At 48.7% G+C, this 17,505-nt stretch overlaps 1 protein-coding gene across 4 annotated transcripts in view; it reads left to right on the top strand.

Moving 5' to 3' along the window:
- BANP (BTG3 associated nuclear protein) overlaps positions 1–17,505 on the top strand; it is a 105,102-nt gene that overhangs the window by 725 nt on the left and 86,872 nt on the right. The window lies entirely within an intron of this gene.

The following is a 17,505-nucleotide window of genomic DNA, read 5'->3' as shown; positions in this document are numbered from 1 at the left end:
CCCCCCGCCCCGCCGCCCCCGCTGGCGCGGTGCCGGCGGCCGGCGCGGGCCTCTCCTCCGGGACCTGCCCCTCACGAGCGGCGTCCGGCCGCGGGGCGGGCGGGGCGGGGTCGCGCTGCTGCTGCGGTGCAGCCCCTCCGAGAGGCCCCGGGAAGCCGGAGGCTGCGGGCGCGGGGACCGCGGCTGCGGAGCGGAAGTGCGGGAGGCGGCAGGTTCACCCGGGGCGGGCCCGAGTGAGGGGGACGTCCGTGGGGACCGCTAGTCGGTGCTCGGAACGCCTGAACCACCTGTAACGTTAACTCCGTGGATTCAGCTCCAGTTCTCCTTTGTCTGGCAATTAAAATAAGCGTGTGTTCTTGGGACGTGGGATTCTGTCACCACTGGCGTTAATTTGTAGCAAACGGCTGTCATGTGCGGGTCCTGTGCTGCGGCCGGGCCTGCCGAGCGTTTGCAGCGTTTCTCAGCACAGCGGTCCAGTCAGGTGGACGGGGAGGTGACTGAGGCTCACGGAGGGTAAGGGACTTGTCCGGGACACACAGCCAGGTTTGAACGCGATCTGTCTCAAGTCCATGTTCTTAAAAAGCTGCACACATACTTGATGTCTTAATAAAGAATTGTACCCAATAAAATGTCAGTGGAAAACTTAACATGAGAAGCAAAGCCCCCTGCCCCACTTCTCAGTTCCACTCCTCAAATTCTTTGATATCTTTTTGTTGTTTCTCGGGGAAGTTCTCCATAGCTCTAAATAATAAGCTGGCATCGTATTGGTCTTATGCATTCTTGCCTTGCTGTTACGACAGGATGAGTTAGCTTTTCGTATCTTATCTCACCTCTTCTGTCCCTGTCGAGCGCATATGGCTTCACAGCCAGCTAATACATTTCCCCTCTCTACAGCCTTTTCTGTTTTTCCTATTGTTTGTGATGGCCTTTCTTTTTCTTTGCACTTTCTGTTCCCATTGATTCTTTACCTCGTTTTAAATTCTCAAGGATGGTGCTGGATCTCTCCAACCTTCCCCTTCCCCCGCCCGCTGTCCTTTTTCTAGTGTGGACTGATTACCCTTTAGACCAGCCCAGGTATCATCCTGATGGTTTCTTTTACTGTACATCTGTGTTTGTTCAGGCCTCACGTTTTAATCTTGGCTTTTCTTTATTTCAATGAAAACTTTCTGCCAAGGAGCCTTATTCCTTCTGGGTAACTCGTGAGGATCCTCTTTGGTGTTCAGCCATTTCTAGAATGCCCCGAAAATGTCGAGTCCCACCATGAACGCTCTTTGACTTTGGGGACGTGTCCTTCAGCTCTGCAATTGGAAATTCTCTTGTATCGCTTGAGAATTTCGTCTGGTCTGCTTTTACTCTCCTGTTTAAGGAGTTCCTGTTAGTTTGATGATGGACATCTTGGATTAACTCCCTGAATCTCCCGTCTTTATCCTCTTCCTGTGTCGTTTCATTCTTGTTTCTGGGATAGGGCTTCCATTTATCTTCCAGTCCTATTTAAAATTTTTTTATTTCTACAGAGTTTTAATTTCTGAGGACTGACTTGTTCTTTTTTCGTAATAACGTATCGTCTGGTGAATGCGTTATGTCCTTGGCTTTGAGGATATACTATTAAGGATTTGTTCAGTTCTCTTGTTCTCTGATTTCTTGTTTCCTCTAGTGTCACTTGTTGTTTTCTTCTTTTTAAAAAGATTGGCTTCTTACTTTGTGTGGCAAGTACTCTTCAAATATTGGTAATTATTGTTGTCTAAGGCAGGAGGAAGCAGGCAGTGAAATCTGAGTCTGTGGGGCTGATTTTTTTTTTTTTGGCCGCATTTGCGCGGCCTGAGGGATCTTAGTTCCCCGACCAGGGACTGAACCCCGGGCCCACTGTAGTAAAAGCGTGGGGTCCTAACCACTGGAACGCCAGGGAAGTCCCCTGTGGGGCTGATTTTGAAAATGTGCGGGTTTCCCTTCAGGTGTTTGGGAACTTTTTATTGTGCTGGAACCTCAAATGCCAGAAGACATGTTCTACGGGCCTTTCAGCGTAAGGAAGACCCCTTTGATTTGGGGCTGCTCCATTTGGTGTAGGGAGGGCCGTAGTGCAGCTCTTCTGTATAGGGATCTGACTTCTGTGGGCAGCCACAGCCCTCGCCCTCGACCGAGGATCCTGGGTATGGGGTCCTCGCCTTCCACAGGCTTAGAGCCGTCCTTCGGTTGTATCCACTCCTGTGTGCTGCAGATTGCTATTTCCTTTTCCCCCCATTAAATCCTCTTGGTCGCCAGAAATTTGCAAAATCTCTTGCCTGTTGTCTTATATTCTTTCTTGTGGGTCTATTATAAGATCTTAAAAGTCATTTTAATGGGATGAGCAGAGCTCACCTGTGGGGCCAGTCGCTTTCTGTGAGTAGGTAGTCCGGAGTCTGTTCTCATTGCTGTGCTCTCCTGCCTCCCGGTGGCCTTGGTGATGGTTGCCCACCAGCAGTGGGATGGATGGCCAGATCACGGTCCCCATGGCCGCCGCTGCGTTGCAGTTGTGGGCGGGTGGTGTGCGTTCCTGCCGGCCGTTCTGGCTCCGCAGCCTTGCAGGGTGCCAGGCTTATCTGGGGAAGGCCAAGCACAGACAGCGTTAGAGCAAAGATTGTGATTTTAGACTCTGCAGTGAGCTTCTCTCTGTGCCACTGGGCCGAAGTTTAAGGATTGCCTCTAGGTAAGCAGTGATTACAGTGCTCTAAGTGTAATCTTGATGCATTTACTTGATTGTCTTCTGAAAGTTGTGAGCAGTGAAATACATCAGTTGTGTTTTCCAGGGCCTTGCTAGTGGAGTGGTCCACAGCAAGGACCACAGGATAACCATCACTGGGCTTTTGAGAGAAAAGCAGACTCTCAGGCCCTGTCCAACATACGGTATCAGAATCTGGAGCTTTGTAAACTTTTCCTTTTTAAAAAAATTTTTTTATTTTTTATTTGTTTATTTTTGGCTGCGTTGGGTCTTCGTTGCTGCGCGCGGGCTTTCTCTAGTTGTGGTTAGTGGGGGGCTGCTCTTCGTTGCAGCGGGCGGGCTTCTTATTGTGGTGGCTTCTCTTGTGGCAGATCACGGGCTCTAGGCGCACGGGCTTCAGTAGTTGTGGTGCGCAGGCTCAGTAGTTGTGGCGCACGGGCTCAGTAGTTGTGGCGCATGGGCTTAGTTGCTCCGTGGCATGTGGGATTTTCCCGGACCAGGGATCAAACCTGTGTCCCCTGCATTGGCAGGTGGATTCTTAACCACTGCGCCACCAGGGAGGTCCCAGTAAACTTTTCCTTTTGAAGGAACTTTAGACTTACAGAAAAATTGCAGAAATAGTTTAGAGAGCTTCCCTATGCCTATCACCCACTTCCTTTAATGCTGACATCTTAGATTATCAAATATTCTTATAAAAATCAGAAAATTAACGTCGTCACAGTACTGTTAATTGAACTGCAGACTTTGCTGAACTTCATCAGTTTTCCACTAACGTCTTTTTTCTGTTTCAGGAGCTAATCCAGGATCCCTCTCTGCATTTAGTTGTCACGTCTCCTTACGTCTCTTCCAATCTGTAATATTTACACAGCCCCAAAGTATCTCTCCCAAGATGTTTATAAATTACAAGGGAAAAATAGTAACTTCACAGTGGAAAAACCTGGCAGATAGCATCTCAGCATCACGAGTAATAAGACATAATGATATCATGTTTCTTGATATGCACTGAGACAGAAATGCATACCCAGAGTCTAACCATGACGAAACCCAAGTTGAGGCACATGCGCCAAAATCTTGACTAGTGCACCTCAGAAGTACCCCAGGTGTTGAAAGATAGGAAAAGATTCAGAATTTGCACTTTAAAGGACTCCCAAGTGTAGCATATGCACTTTGCTGAAGAAATACTTCCTGTGTTAGATGGTTGTCAAGGAGAAAAGAGATAAAGAACCACAAGCCTTGTTTGGTGGATTGGTAAATGGGTATCCCTGGCACAGGGTCTAGGGGAGTTTGCCTAAATGGCTTATTGGTAACACCACTTACAGCTTACGAGCCTTAGTTTTTCCTTATGACCTTCATCTACGCTATAAATTCTGAAAACTTTAGCTGTACAGTTAAGTATACATATTACATGACAATGCCAGACTGACTTTAAAATGTCCATGTAACTTTACCACTTTAGCTATTTAAATCTGGAAAAAACAAGCACTTTCTCATTTTGAAGAAAAGACTTCTGGGGGAAAATACGTATTAAAGCTCTCAACGAGAATGTCTTAGAAAAAGCTGTAAAAAGTTCTCCCTTTAGGAGAGGGAGATAAAGGTCGTTACTGTGCTCTCTGACTTCACATATATGATGGTCATGAAAACAATTGCATAATGAATTGTTCACTGCAATTGCCCTGAACCATTCTGAAATGTTTATTTTTGGCAAATTTGAGAGCCGCTGGGGGTGGGGGGGTTGGGGGGCGGCATCACATGGTTGAAATTTGCTCTTAAAAAGTTACACTTGTTTTGTTCCAGGATAGTACCTGGAGCTCATTTAAGCCCACAGAAGAGTAGAATCCTAGCATCATCCCTCCCTTTCAGAGTAGTTTTAAAACTACTTAACCCTTAGGTTTCTCACTTTTGTGTAGGTTGTGAAACCAGTTAAAAGCGAGAGCTTTAGCTAATGATCTCATTTTATGCCATCTGCCTTGCCTTTGACTCTGTCTGTCCACTATCCGGGGCTGTGCCCGGCCCGCCTCCTGGGAAGAGAGGGGGCCCTCTTCAGTTCTAGAGGGCAGGGAGCAGGGGGATCACTCTTGACGCCTTGTCACCCTCCCAGTGCACGCCCTCATCATAATGCTGCAGACTAAGTCTAAGAGGAAGCTGAGCTTGGGATGACCACCCAGAGCCTGCCGTTGCTTGAAACCTGTGGGTATTCTTGAATGAAAACACGATGGAAACCCTAACTTCCTAAGCCACTAGCTGAGAGTACACCCGAAGCATTGTGGAAGTCACGTGGAATTGATTCCTATTTTGAATTAAATTCTCTGCATCTTTCACATCTACCCATAGCCAAGAACTGTCTGATTTGATTAAATGTTTTGGATCGTCTGCCTGTGTGGTGGGGTGGACAGTAAGATTTGCTTTGTCTTTATAAGGACCCTCGTGCTGGGGAGGGGGGATGGTGGTGGTGATGACTGGTGACCCATAGGGTTGGATTGCTGACAATGCGTAAGTGGTGGAGGAATAAAATCCACCAGAAAAGGCCAGAGAAGGTGAAGAGATGAGAATAGGTTTTATTACATCACTGAAAAGGTAGATAGGTGGGATGGAGGGTCTGTGGAAGCCGACTACCCTTTCCTTGCCCTGAGTCCTTCTGTGTTAGCATTTAGAGTAAATGAGTGCAGGTAATGCTCTGAAGGAGAAAGTGAGTTGGCAGGAAGGGCCCAGGTAGGGATGGGGCGGGCGGAGTGGTGTCAGGAAGCCGGCACTGCGCTGGGCGGCTTTGGGCAGAGCCCTGTACTGACAAACCTTTTGTAATAAAGATTTACCTTCTGTGCTGCAAAGAATGCTGCTTCTGGTCTCTAGTGGTTTTTCCTTTTTCTTCAAGGTGGAAAGTCATCAAATGACTTGAAGCAAAGTTAAACCTTTCTAAAGTAGCAATGGGTTTGGATAAAGCTGGCAGTGAAAACTTGATGCGTGTGCTGCTGGCATTTCCTTGTAGGTGTGAACTGTGTCCCTTGAGTGTGGTGACAGCCCCCGGGCACCTGGATCTTCCTGGGTTGAGGGGGGGGGATGACTCAGGCTGCGGTTCCAGCTGTCACCACCAAGAGTGGCCCTGCACTTGCGTTGGCAGGTGGATGGCAGGACGGGACCTGTCCTGTGAACTGGTGGGCTGGAGCCAGGGGTGGGTCTCTGGAGCAGAGTGCTGCGTTAAGCTGCCTTTTATGCTGGGAGCTTCCCTGGAGATGCCAAGTCATTCACTCCACCCATGATTTTGACTGAATCTGACAAAGAATGCTGGGCATCCTGTTTACCAGTGAAGAATTGCTGCAACTGTCAGTGGGCACACATAGTTTGCAGTCAACTGGCTTTCTAGTTTTGAAATTAAACATTTTGTGGATTTTTCAGATTTGCAGGATTCAACTAATTTCACGTTTTTTGTGAAGCGACGGTTTAATATTTATTACATTATTTTACATCTGTATAACTTAAATTTGCATAATTCAGGTTTGTATAAAATGCAGTCCTACTGTGTTGGGAGAAAGAAAGCTGAAGGGGTGCAGTAAGATGAAAGCAAACGTGTACTGCCTGGGGTTCCCTCTGTGCGTAGCCGTTAATAAAACACTCAGGGCTTCCCTGGTCAGAATCTGCCTGCCAATGCAGGGGACACGGGTTCGAGCCCTGGTCTGGGAGGATCCCACATGCCGCGGAGCAACTAAGCCCGTGCACCACAACTACTGAGCCTGCGTGCCACGACTACTGAAGCCCACGCACCTAGAGCCTGTGCTCCACGACAAGAGAAGCCACCGCAATGAGAAACCCGCGTACCGCAATGAGAAACCCGCGTACCACAACGAAGAGTAGCCCCCGCTCTCCGCAACTAGAGAAAGCCCGCGCACAGCAACGAAGACCCAACACAGCCAAAACAAACAAAAAACACTCAATTCAACTTGCTTCCCGAGTTCTCCAGGGATCATTCAAGAGCTCAGGAAGCCTGCTTTGCCTCTTTGGGATTTCTGTGGATCCACTATGATCTGAAGCAGAAATCGCTCTTTCCGGCCAACAGGAGGTGGAGCCGGCGGAGCCAGCCCATCCTGGAGCGCCTCTCAGGAGGCCACCATCACTGCTCTTCAACAAAATTTCCTGTCTCTCTTTTTCCCCTGTCTCAGTCTCCAGGCAGTTTCTAGAGTCTGGAGATGCCACTGATGTGGTTAAACGCTCGGCTGCAGGGCAGAAGTGAACAAACTTTGTGTCAAGAGCCATATGAGTAGACATTTTTGGCTTTGGGGGTCTGTCCCAACCACTCGACTCTGCCCTTGGAGAGGCCGGAATAGACGTGGCTGTTTTCCAATAAAACTTACCTCCAAAACCTACCGCTGGCTGGACCTGCCCCTCAGACCGTAGTGTGTGGCTCGAGGCTGCAAGTGCTCATGCAAGCTGGGGAAAGAAGTCAAGCAGGGGAATTGGGCGAGAGTGAGCCGGTGGCGAGGCGCCCCCGCTGGGCCCCTTTCCCGCAGGCCGCTCCACCGCCAGCGGCTGCGCTCCTCTGCTGACTCAGGGAGCCTGGGGTCGTCAGCAGGGTGTATTTTGGGGAAATCTGCACGAAGCATAATCGGCGTCAGCGAAGCACCTTCAGATGAGAACGCGTCTGTCCGTCCTCACTGCCGTTCTTTGGAAGAATAGCCTCAGCATCTCTTCATAGGAATTGGATTTGGGTTTTTTCAGGCTTCGAAGTTGCAAGAATAGTACAAAGAATTATGGTGTAGGCTTGTCCTAGAGTCTCAGATGCTAATATTTTATATTTGCTAAATCCTTTCTCTTCTCTGCAGCTCTCTGTGTTTGTGTGTGTGTATATTTTTCTATTTTTTTTCCTGAACAGTTTAAACTATGAAGTCCCTTTAACCTTAAACACTTAAATGGCTGTTTCCTATTAACAAGGACCTTCTCTTATATAACCACAGTACAATTTTCAAAATTAGGAATCTCTCATTGATGCGGCTGTGTTATCTAAGCATCAGATCTAGTTCAGATTTTATTAATTATCCCAATAACGTCCATTTTTAGCAAAAGAAAAAAGGACTCCTTTATTAACTTTGGATGTATTTTTCCCTAAGAACATTTGCCCTTACCGACATTATCATAAATTGGCACCATACTCCTTACAAATTACAAGTTTAGTGACATCAAAAGTCTGCGTATTTATTGTTGACAGCAAGCACTTTGCATAATCATTTCCTTCTGCTATTCTGTTGGGGAGAGGGATGGGAAAGACTGACAGTAGAGGTAAGAGGCAGAATGCAGGGCTGTTTTTAAAGTCTGCCCAGATCATTGGTTGCACGTGTGGATGCGGTGGGATTATGATGTGCTAGAGCTGTGGATGAGAAATGAGTATGACCTTACATGGTGTCATTTGTTAAGTTTATAAAAGTTCTTTAAGGTCACTCTCCAGTCTACATAGTCCTTTTGGGCTGGGGAAGGGTTATTTTCTAAGGGCTTCTGCTGTTCAGTGCTGGACCCATCTATTTACAAAAGTACAGTTGACCCTTAAACAGTGTGGGGGGTAGGGGCACCAACCCTGCACGTAGTGGCAGATCTGAATAGAACTTGTAGTCAGCCCTCCGAATCCATGGTTCTGCATCTTCGGTTCAACCAGCTGCGGCTTGTGCAGTACCGAAATGTTTACTGTTGAAAAACATCTGCATATCGGTGGACCTGTGCAGCTCAAAGCAGTGTTGTGGCTGCTTGGCTTTGGGGCAGACTTGGCAGTGTCTGCTCTGCGTGCAGGGCAGCCACGCACGGCTTCCCTCCCGCGGTGGTGTGGGGCGCACATCTGAGCATGTGTGAGACCCTTGGCACACGGCGTTCTTGGTACTTGGACCTCCTTGCCCATTTGCAGCCTGAAGTTCAGAGTCCTCGTCACGTTTCAGACCAGCTTCCTGGGGTTCTGGAGCAGTAAGAGGGAGGCATTCTGGTCTGATTAAGGCATTTGACTACGCATGTGGCTTTGAAAAGGTTAAAGTATCTTTATAAATACATGCTTTACATGGACATTTTAATGGCATGAACTTTTCATCAGTCTTAGATCAGGCCCAGTGATTTTTGGGTTCTAAGTGCAGTTTCTATAGGAAGATGTTTTCCATGACTAAGTTTTTTTGTTTTTTTAAAATTAATTAATTTCTTTATTTTTGGCTGCGTTGGGTCTTCGTTGCTGTGCGCCGGCGTTCTCTAGTTGTGGTGAGCAGAGGCTACTCTTCGTTGCGGCGCGTGGGCTTCTCTCTGCGGTGGCTTCTCTTGTTGCAGAGCATGGGCTCTAGGAGCGCGGGCTTCAGTAGTTGTGGCACGCAGGCTCAGTAGTTGTGGCTCGTGGGCTCTGGAGCGCAGGCTCAGTAGTTGTGGTGCACGTGCTTAGTTGCTCCGCGGCATGTGGGATCTTCCCGGACCAGGGCTTGAACCTGTGTCCCCTGCATTGGCAGGCGGTTTCTTAACCACTGCACCACCAGGGAAGTCCCCATGACTGAGTTTTAATTACACATTGAGAATTATGATCTTGAGTAAAATGGAGACTGTGAACTTGGCTCCTTGGCCCCCGAGGTGACAGTGGCGTGGGCTGTGTCTGCCATCTCCGAGCCATGCCAGCGCCGTGCGTGGGTCAGCCAGCATCTGCGACTCGTCCTTGGCGGGCTCCTTACACTTTTGTCCATTTTCTGCTGTGGATCAGATTACTTCGTTCTCCTTGGTTATGGGCCCTGCCTCTGAGGGGCTGTGTTTGCCTGATGTCAGCTGTGTGTCAGAAACCTCTGCAGTGGTCCCTGCATCTGTCACCTGTCCTCGTTACTTGTTTTAATGACTGCTCAAGCTGGGTGTTCATCGTCTTTTTTTATGTTCCTGGCTAGGATTACAGCTCTCCTTAACATCTTGCCACATGGTCGTTCGTATTATTTGGTTTCTGTGCAATTTCGAGGTGGAAAATGATTAGGACATTGGCCTCCTTACCCTGGACGGCTGACCGCCCTCCTCTCCAAGCCTTGCAGCTCATGGGAATAAACAGGAAGGGCAGATGAGCGATAAACTGATTTCAGTTTCTGGAGGGAGCTGAAGGATGGATGGATGCACAGCCCTGCTCTCAGGGGAGGCAAAGGGAACATGTGGTGATGGATGACAGTGGGGTTAGTTAGCCCGACGCAAAGTGCGTTACCGAGTGACCGGGCCCTGCCCCCCATGCCTACCCCTACCGCCACCCCACCTGCTCTCCGGTCTCATGTTGCCTTAATAAATATTTATGGTGAGGCGACGGGCCTGTCTCTGTAAAACGGGGATGCATCTACATCCAAGGTTGTGAAGACTCAGGGAAATAATGCAAAGATGTGTTTGGGATCCATTGAATGGCAGCTCCTGTAATTACTGTTATTATCACCAATCTCACCCGCCAGGCCCTGTATCTTTTTATGCTTTACCAGTTTGTATGGGGCAGGTTTAACTGATAGAAATTTGCATGGAGTCAGAGTTTTGTCTGTGATAAACTTCCGTCACAGAATCTTAGAATTTGAGAACCGGACAGGAGCTTAGAGGTGATTTAAATAGTACAACTTGCTAGTTAAAAGCTTGGGCATGGTTGTAAAGTATACACTTGTTAGAAACGCACGGACCCTTGATAAATGTGTGTTTCTACCGTGAGGAATCCTCCAGTGTGAACTCCACACAGCTGGCCCAGCGGCCGCCCTTGACAGTCATCAGGCTTAAGACAGCCTCTTGTTCTCTCCGGCGAGGTGACTTTTCAGAAAGTAAACTGTGGTAGATTCTGTTGCTATATAGTGTTGTAAGTTTGGCAGACTATTTGTTATTCAGTGATATTTTATGGACAATTTTAAATTCTATCAGATGCTTTTAGACAGTTTGCAATGTTGAGTTTGAATTCTTATAATTTTAGGGCCAATATTTCTTATTTGGGCACATGTAAGTGGGAAAATGACTTTAAAAATTTTACATTTCACCCTGAATTCAGCGTGATGTGTTGTGGCTCTTTGCGACATAACTTTCTTCTGTAGAGGTAAAAAAATTGACCTGTCATCTAATCTGTCCTCACGTCTCTGGATGTTTTCCACGTTAACTGTAAAAGCACAGCAACAAGTGAAGCGAAGTGTAGGAGGGAGCATTGCCTGTAGCCTCCAGATGTTTCATGTTTTACTTTTCGTTTTTTTAACGGGAAGGTGATTACAACCAAGATCTCTTCTGTCCCTGTAGCTGAAGGGTTGAAGGAGCTGCCAGGCCAGGGACAAGTTCAGTAAAATCTGTGCTTACGGGGCACGTGAACCTCAAGGTCGTTTCTTTATTCACTTGCCCAGGATTTACGGGTCGCTCCCATGTGCCCAGCAGGGTGTTTGTGACGTGATGATCCAGCGCGCAGAGCAGAGGTTTTTACATTAGAGTGAGGCTGTCAGTCACTGGACAAGCTGTGACAGCCCCCGAGCAGCCCCAGCCAGTGTGCAGACAGCTGGGTGCGGCTGTGCTCCAATAAAACTTTATTTGTGAACGCTGATGTTTGAGTTTAATGTAATTTCATGTCAGGACATACTGTTCTTCTTTTGATTTGGTTCATGGGCTGTACAGGTGGAGGGTTGGAATTGGTCCACGGGGCCAACCCTTGGTCTAGTGAGTGAGTGAATAAAATGAGGTCATATCTAGGTAGGCAGGAGCCGGATTGGGAGAGGCCTGAAATGCGGGTAGAGTTTAGATGTGATGCCAAGCCGGGCGCTGTGACGACAGCCCTTTGGGAGGGATGAGCCTGGAACTCATCTGCAGGTTGGATGGGAGGGGATTGGCTTCCCGCCTCACCGTGTGTGGCTTTGGGAGGGATGAAGGGACAGATCCGTGGATTCCACCTTAGGGTGGGTTACAGAGAGATGACACCTAATCGCCAGGGACCAGAGGCAGGGACAGGGAAGCCGGTTCACGGGTTCAAGGAAGCGGAGCCCAGCGGCGCAGGTGTAGTGGGAGAGGAGTTGGGTGGGAAGGAGCAGGTGGGCAGGGCCCCCGGGCCTGGTGATGGTCGGATACTGGGGGTGACAGCAGAGAGAGTTAAAAGAGGAGTTGCAGGGTTCTTTCTGGGGGGCTTGGTGGGATCTCCTTGAGCGGTGCTCTCGGGAAAGTGTAGGGATGGGGGCAGAGTTCAGCTTTGGAAGTGCGGGAGCGGATTTTATTGTCAAATGGCCATAGTGTGGTTTGACATACTGGACCAGGGAAATCACTGGTGAGGGGTCTGGGCGGCCGTGGAGATTTGGGGGCATGGGTGTCACTCCCTGTAAGGGCCTGCCGTGTGCCCCCAGGACACGTGCTTCTGGGCTCTGGTTCCCGGAAGGGGCTCCGGGTGCCACGGCGTGAGGCTCAGACCCGGTGCCGCTGGAGGGCCCAGCGTAGGCGGGGCCAGGGGTGAACCCCGGGGAGGAGGAGGACCCCAGGGTGCTCTGAGCGAGGAGAAGTGCTGAGCGGGGAGGCCGGTGGGAGTCGTTCACAGGGCTCTTGTCCAGTCCGACGGTGAGTTTGGAAACCAGTGTTTTGTTTGGGGGCCTGAAGGGTGTGGGAAGGGATCCTGTTTGCGGACGGGCGTGGGCGAGAGTTCCAGAATGTGCTATAGGAGTTTGGCTCTGGAGGGACGTGATGGCAGCTGGCGGGCGGCAGAGTGGATTGGAGGGTTTTATTATTTTTGCTTTTTCTAAAACAGTTATTTTGCAGTCGCCTGAGATTTGCAGGTACGTTGCAGAGGTGGTACAGGCTGTTTTTCCACCATTACGTCGTACATGGCCGTGGCCGGGACGGTGTCCGCCTCCAGGGCGCTGGCTCTCCGAGCTCACCTGAGCTTGTTGACTGAATCCGTGATCCTGGCTGTCTCCTCGCTGGAATCTAGGGGGCACTTCCTAGAGGGGCCCGGTGGACACACAGGCGTACACCCTGCATCTAGGTGCACGACGGGGCGACGTTTTGGCACGTTGCGTTGTTTCTGTTTTTTCCTGCGTTTGATAGTAAGTTGCAGAGGTCACCTCATTTCACCCCTCAGTGCTTGAGCACTCGTGTCCTGGGAGCAAGGACATTGTTTTACATAACTGCACCTACAAACAGGAACAGTGATTCCGAGTCACTGAAGATACGGTCCATACTCAAGTTTCCCCTGAGATTCTTTGTGGCTGCCTCTCCCTGTCCCGCCCCTGGACCTCCCTACACTGGCAGATCTCCGCAGCCTCTGCCAGTTTGTTTCATGCCGTGGACTTTTCAAGAGTCTGGCCAGTAGGCCGGCATCTCTGACCCCTTCGTTCGTCCTCCGATTGCTCAGCTCTCCGCCGGTTCTGGGCAGCGTGCCCCGATCCTCCCGGCCGGGTAGCTGCTGCAGCCCCCCACTGGTGTCCGCCCTCAGCCCTGGCGGGCAGTCGATCCCCAGGATACCCCCAGTGTCACTGCTCCGACTTACTGCCTTAGTGTCTTGTGGGCAGGGCTAGCTCTGCTCCCTTCAGCGTGTGTCTAGCACAGAGCCCGGGGGTTGTTTTTTGAAGAATGTATGGATAAATGCAATAAGATCATTGATATTAATTGTATACGTAGTCCATAGACACTCATTAAGGCTTGTCACAGAACTAAGAAATAAGGTTAAGGTGTTTAAGCCTACAGTCCCCGTACATTATTATAGTCCTGCATCTTTGGCAGATTTAGTATTTTATGTTATCAGAAAAATACTTCACAGTGTAAGCAATTTAGGAGCTACCAGAGAAGAATTAAAATATGGGCATTATCTATGTAGAAACTGAAACTTTTATTGCGAGATATATGCAGGCCTCTGCACTGTATTTACATTTATCATTGGCAGTTGGTAAATCAAGCAAAAGTTGCTTTTAATTGCTTTTGTGGTTTCCATTTTATAGCAGACATTATCTGAAATTCATTTTAATGTGTATGTGGTTCTTATGCTTTCTTTCTAGAGATATAATTCCTGAAGGCAGTGGTTGTCATTGTGGTCCACAGACCCCAGGGATGTCCTTGAGACATTCCCAGTGGGTATTTGAGGTCAAAATAGTTTTCATGACTGTCAAGAGGTCATTTGCCTCTTTTTGCCTGTTAACATTTGGACCGAGTCCCCGAGCTACCATTGTTGCTGGATTCCTTACTGCCGCGCAATTCAGAAAAGCCATTCTCATCTAAGAAGGTCCTTGATGCAGCAGTAAAAATCATTCATTTTGTTAAATCTCAGCCCTGAGCACCCCTTTTTCATACTCTGTGTAACGAAACAGGAAGTGTGTGGAAAGCACTTCTGCGTTTTGGAGTTGGGAGGTTGCCTGGAAGATGGGCCTTTCTGCAGTTACCTGGGTTGCTAGCTGAACTGGCCGCTTTTTTTCATGGACCACCATAACGGAATAATTGACACGTTACCAGTATTTCTTACTAAACGGACAGAGTTAGCCTGTCACTGCAAGGAAAGCAGCTAACACTATTGCCAGTGGTAAAATTTGTACTTCCAAGTAGAATTGGAATTTCAGAAAGCTTGTATCTGCCACTGTGAACCTGGCAGCTTCCTAATACTTCAAGACTTTTCTTTTTCTTTTTCTTTTTTTTTTTTTTTTTGCGGTACGCAGGCCTCTCACTGTTGGGGCCTCTTCCGTTGCGGAGCACAGGCTCCGGACCATGGGCCCAGCCACTCCTGGGCACCCGTGTCTCCCGCATCGGCAGGCGGACCTCCAACCACTGCGCCACCAGGGAAGCCCCTCTTTTTCTTTTTTTAAAATTAATTAATTAATTTACTTTTTTGGCTGCGCCGCACGGCATGCGGGATCCTAGTTCCCTGAGCGCGGCTCGAACCCGTGCCCCCGCAGTGGAAGCACTGAGTCTTAACTACTGTACTGCCAGGGACGTCCCCAGGACCTTTCTGATGAGATCAGTGCTGACGTTAAGGAATGTGTTGCTTTAGATAATCTGTAATTAACAACATTCGGAAGGTCTGCATAACTCACTGAACCAGTATTTTTCCAAGTGACCAAATCAGCCCCGGGTAAATGTCCATTTAAAGACAGATTTTAAAGTGATAAAGTAACAAAAAGTTCAGCAGTACAGTTTTAGATTCCACATTGCAGCTCACGTTTGGGGAGAAATAAAGCCCTTGTTGAGGTTTGGTGTTGTATTACAGAGGAATATCCGCAGTTATCTTGAACGGGCTGTTCAGACGCACTGCCCTCTTTTTCATGCAGTAATAGATATGAGAACCCAGTTGTTTTCCAGTAAGTCTGACATTAAAGAGATTTGTCAAAATGCAAAACTGTGTCTCTTCTTGCTGAGATTTTACTGCTGTTTTGGAAACTCTAGTAGTTATTCTTAAAAAATTAATTAACTAATTTGTTTTTATTTTTGGCTGTGTTGGGTCTTCGTTGCTGAAGGCGGGCTTTCTCTCGTTGTAGCGAGCTGGGGCTGCTCTTCCTTGCAGTGTGCGGGCTTCTCATTGTCGTGGCTTCTCTGGTTGTGGAGCACGTGGCACGGGCTTTAGTAGTTGCGGCACGCGGGCTCAGTAGCTGTGGCTAGCAGGCTGTAGAGCAGAGCCTCCATAGTTGTGGCTTGTGGGCTATAGGTGCGCGGGCTTCAGTAGTTGTGGCTCACGGGCTCTAGAGCGCAGGTTCAGTAGTTGTGGTGCATGGGCTTAGTGACTCCACGGCACGTGGGATCTTCCCGGGCCAGGGATCGAACCTGTGTCCCCTCCACTGGCAGGCAGATTCTTAACCACTGTGCCACCAGGGAAGCCCCTCTAGTAGTTATTTTTGGTAAAAAAAAAGTTTTGTATGTTAATATGTAATGTATGGATTTTTGTAATTTTTAAATGAATAAAGTATTCCCACATTTTCTGTTCTAATATCAGAGATGGTGATATTGATAGATACATGTCCACGAGTACAAGCTCACTAACTTTCAGATGGGGAAGGGGGTCCTGAGACCAGTGTGTCTTGAAGTAGGACAGTGGTGCTGTGGGATCAATTTAAATCCGGCCAGTTCCGTTTCCTGCATTGGTGGTTTGTATTTGAGGAGGTTTATATATTTTGGAAAAGGTGAATAGAAGTGGCCAGTTTAATCAAACATGTTAACTTTAGAGGGGAAGGACCTGCCATCTGAGGCTAGTTTGACCTTCTTCTCCTAATTTCAAACTTAAACATTTTTAGGGGGGCTGTTTTGAAGAAGAAACAGTGTGGCCTGGATTTTCTTAAGAATCAGTGCTTTCCGATGATCTAGTACCTGGCTGGTCATTTATAGTCATGTTTTCTCTTTCTTCCCTATTTGTCCCTTGAGTATCCCCCTGCCACGCCACACTGACTTGGGGAAAATCAGTAAGCTGAGTCTTGTTCACATGTCTCAGTTTAATAAAAGTTGATTTCTTTGCTTACTTCATACTGGCTTTTAATTAATTTTATTACTCCATCTATATCCAGATGGATCTGATTGAATGGAATGATCTTTATTTTCTTGGAGGTGCCCTGTTTCTGGAAGTTGAGCTTTTTAACTGGGCACCACTGGGCCGCTTCCTGCTGGTCTTTATGGTGTGTGGACTCGGCCTTGCTGCTCAGGTGGACGTGAAGCTGGTGCCAGAGGCGGGGCGGCGGCTGGGGCACCGTCCCATCCCCATCTGGTGGGACGGGGATGCTGCTGGGCCTGGGTGCTGGCGGTTCCCACTGTCTCCTGTGCGATTGCTCTCCGAGACTTGTCTTCAGGGTCTTCTGTCCCTTGTACTCATCGGGGCCGCTCCTGCGCCTCCGAGGACTGTCTTCAGCCCGTGTATTTGGCATCTGTAAAGGCAGGTCAGCCTGGCATGGCCTACTCCCGAGGCCCCTCCACGGTGAGCTAGGCGTGCCCCCGCTTCCACCCACGACGTCACGGCACCTGGGCCGCGTCTTTTCACACGGCTCGCCTGCAGGGATCTGACGGCTGGGAAGTAGTTCTGGTAGAGCAGAGTCGGAGGTCACACAGTGGCTGTAGTGTGCGCCTCCCAGGGACAGCCTCCTTGCAGACAGGTTCAGTGGGGCGCTTGTTCAAGGGCTGATGGGAGAAGCAGCTCTGTGCAGAGTGTCTGCCCTAAAAACCCCATATGTTGTGACATCCCTAATGAGATGACCCGTGTGATGTCGTTCTGGTGGTGACTGAGAAAATCCCGGGGTGGGCACACGGGGCTTTGCCTGGTTACGTCTGCTGAAGTTCAGTCGTGTGCTCGATTACAGTAGCTTTTCTTTTTTTCCTGTTTCAGTGGCCTTGTGGTTTTATTTTACGGGTGTCCGAAATATTTAAAAATGAGCAAAATTAAAACTGTGCAGTTCCGTGTTCTTTTTTATTTCAACACTTCTTTTTAATAGAGAAAAATAACATATTTACATAGTTCTGTGTTTCTGCTGATGACCAGCTGCTCGTGTCTGTTGCTGAGAGCCCCTGAGCAGCTTGTATTTTCACTGTTAAACCTAACATGTCATTTGCATGAAGTTCACAGTTGTAAGCTAAACAGATTTGTGACTTAACTGTGGTACAGTCCTTACTGAAATCAAAACACAGATGTAGAGAACTCTGCCGCCCTTCCTGCACGCTTTGTCAGCAGATGTGCGGCCCTTCATAGTTCTGCCCTGGGGGGTGACTCTCCCTTGGGCTCTCCCACTAGACCCACGGCATGGACGTGCATGGTGTGCCAGGCCCCAAGCTGGGCAGGGAGCAAGATGGTGAGAGTTCCGGCCCAGTGGAGCTCGTCTTCCAGCAGGGGAGACAGATGCTAAACAAGATGGGTGTTTAGCCTGTGTCGTAGGTTAGATATAAGGGCTTTGTGATAAAGC

This window comes from Monodon monoceros, unplaced genomic scaffold, assembly GCF_005190385.1.
Source record: "Monodon monoceros isolate NGI ecotype Baffin Bay Population unplaced genomic scaffold, NGI_Narwhal_1 Super_Scaffold_10, whole genome shotgun sequence".
Classification (NCBI taxonomy): domain Eukaryota; kingdom Metazoa; phylum Chordata; class Mammalia; order Artiodactyla; family Monodontidae; genus Monodon; species Monodon monoceros.
The sequence above is the reverse complement of the archived record's forward strand: the minus strand, read 5'-3'. Positions and strand labels throughout refer to the sequence as shown.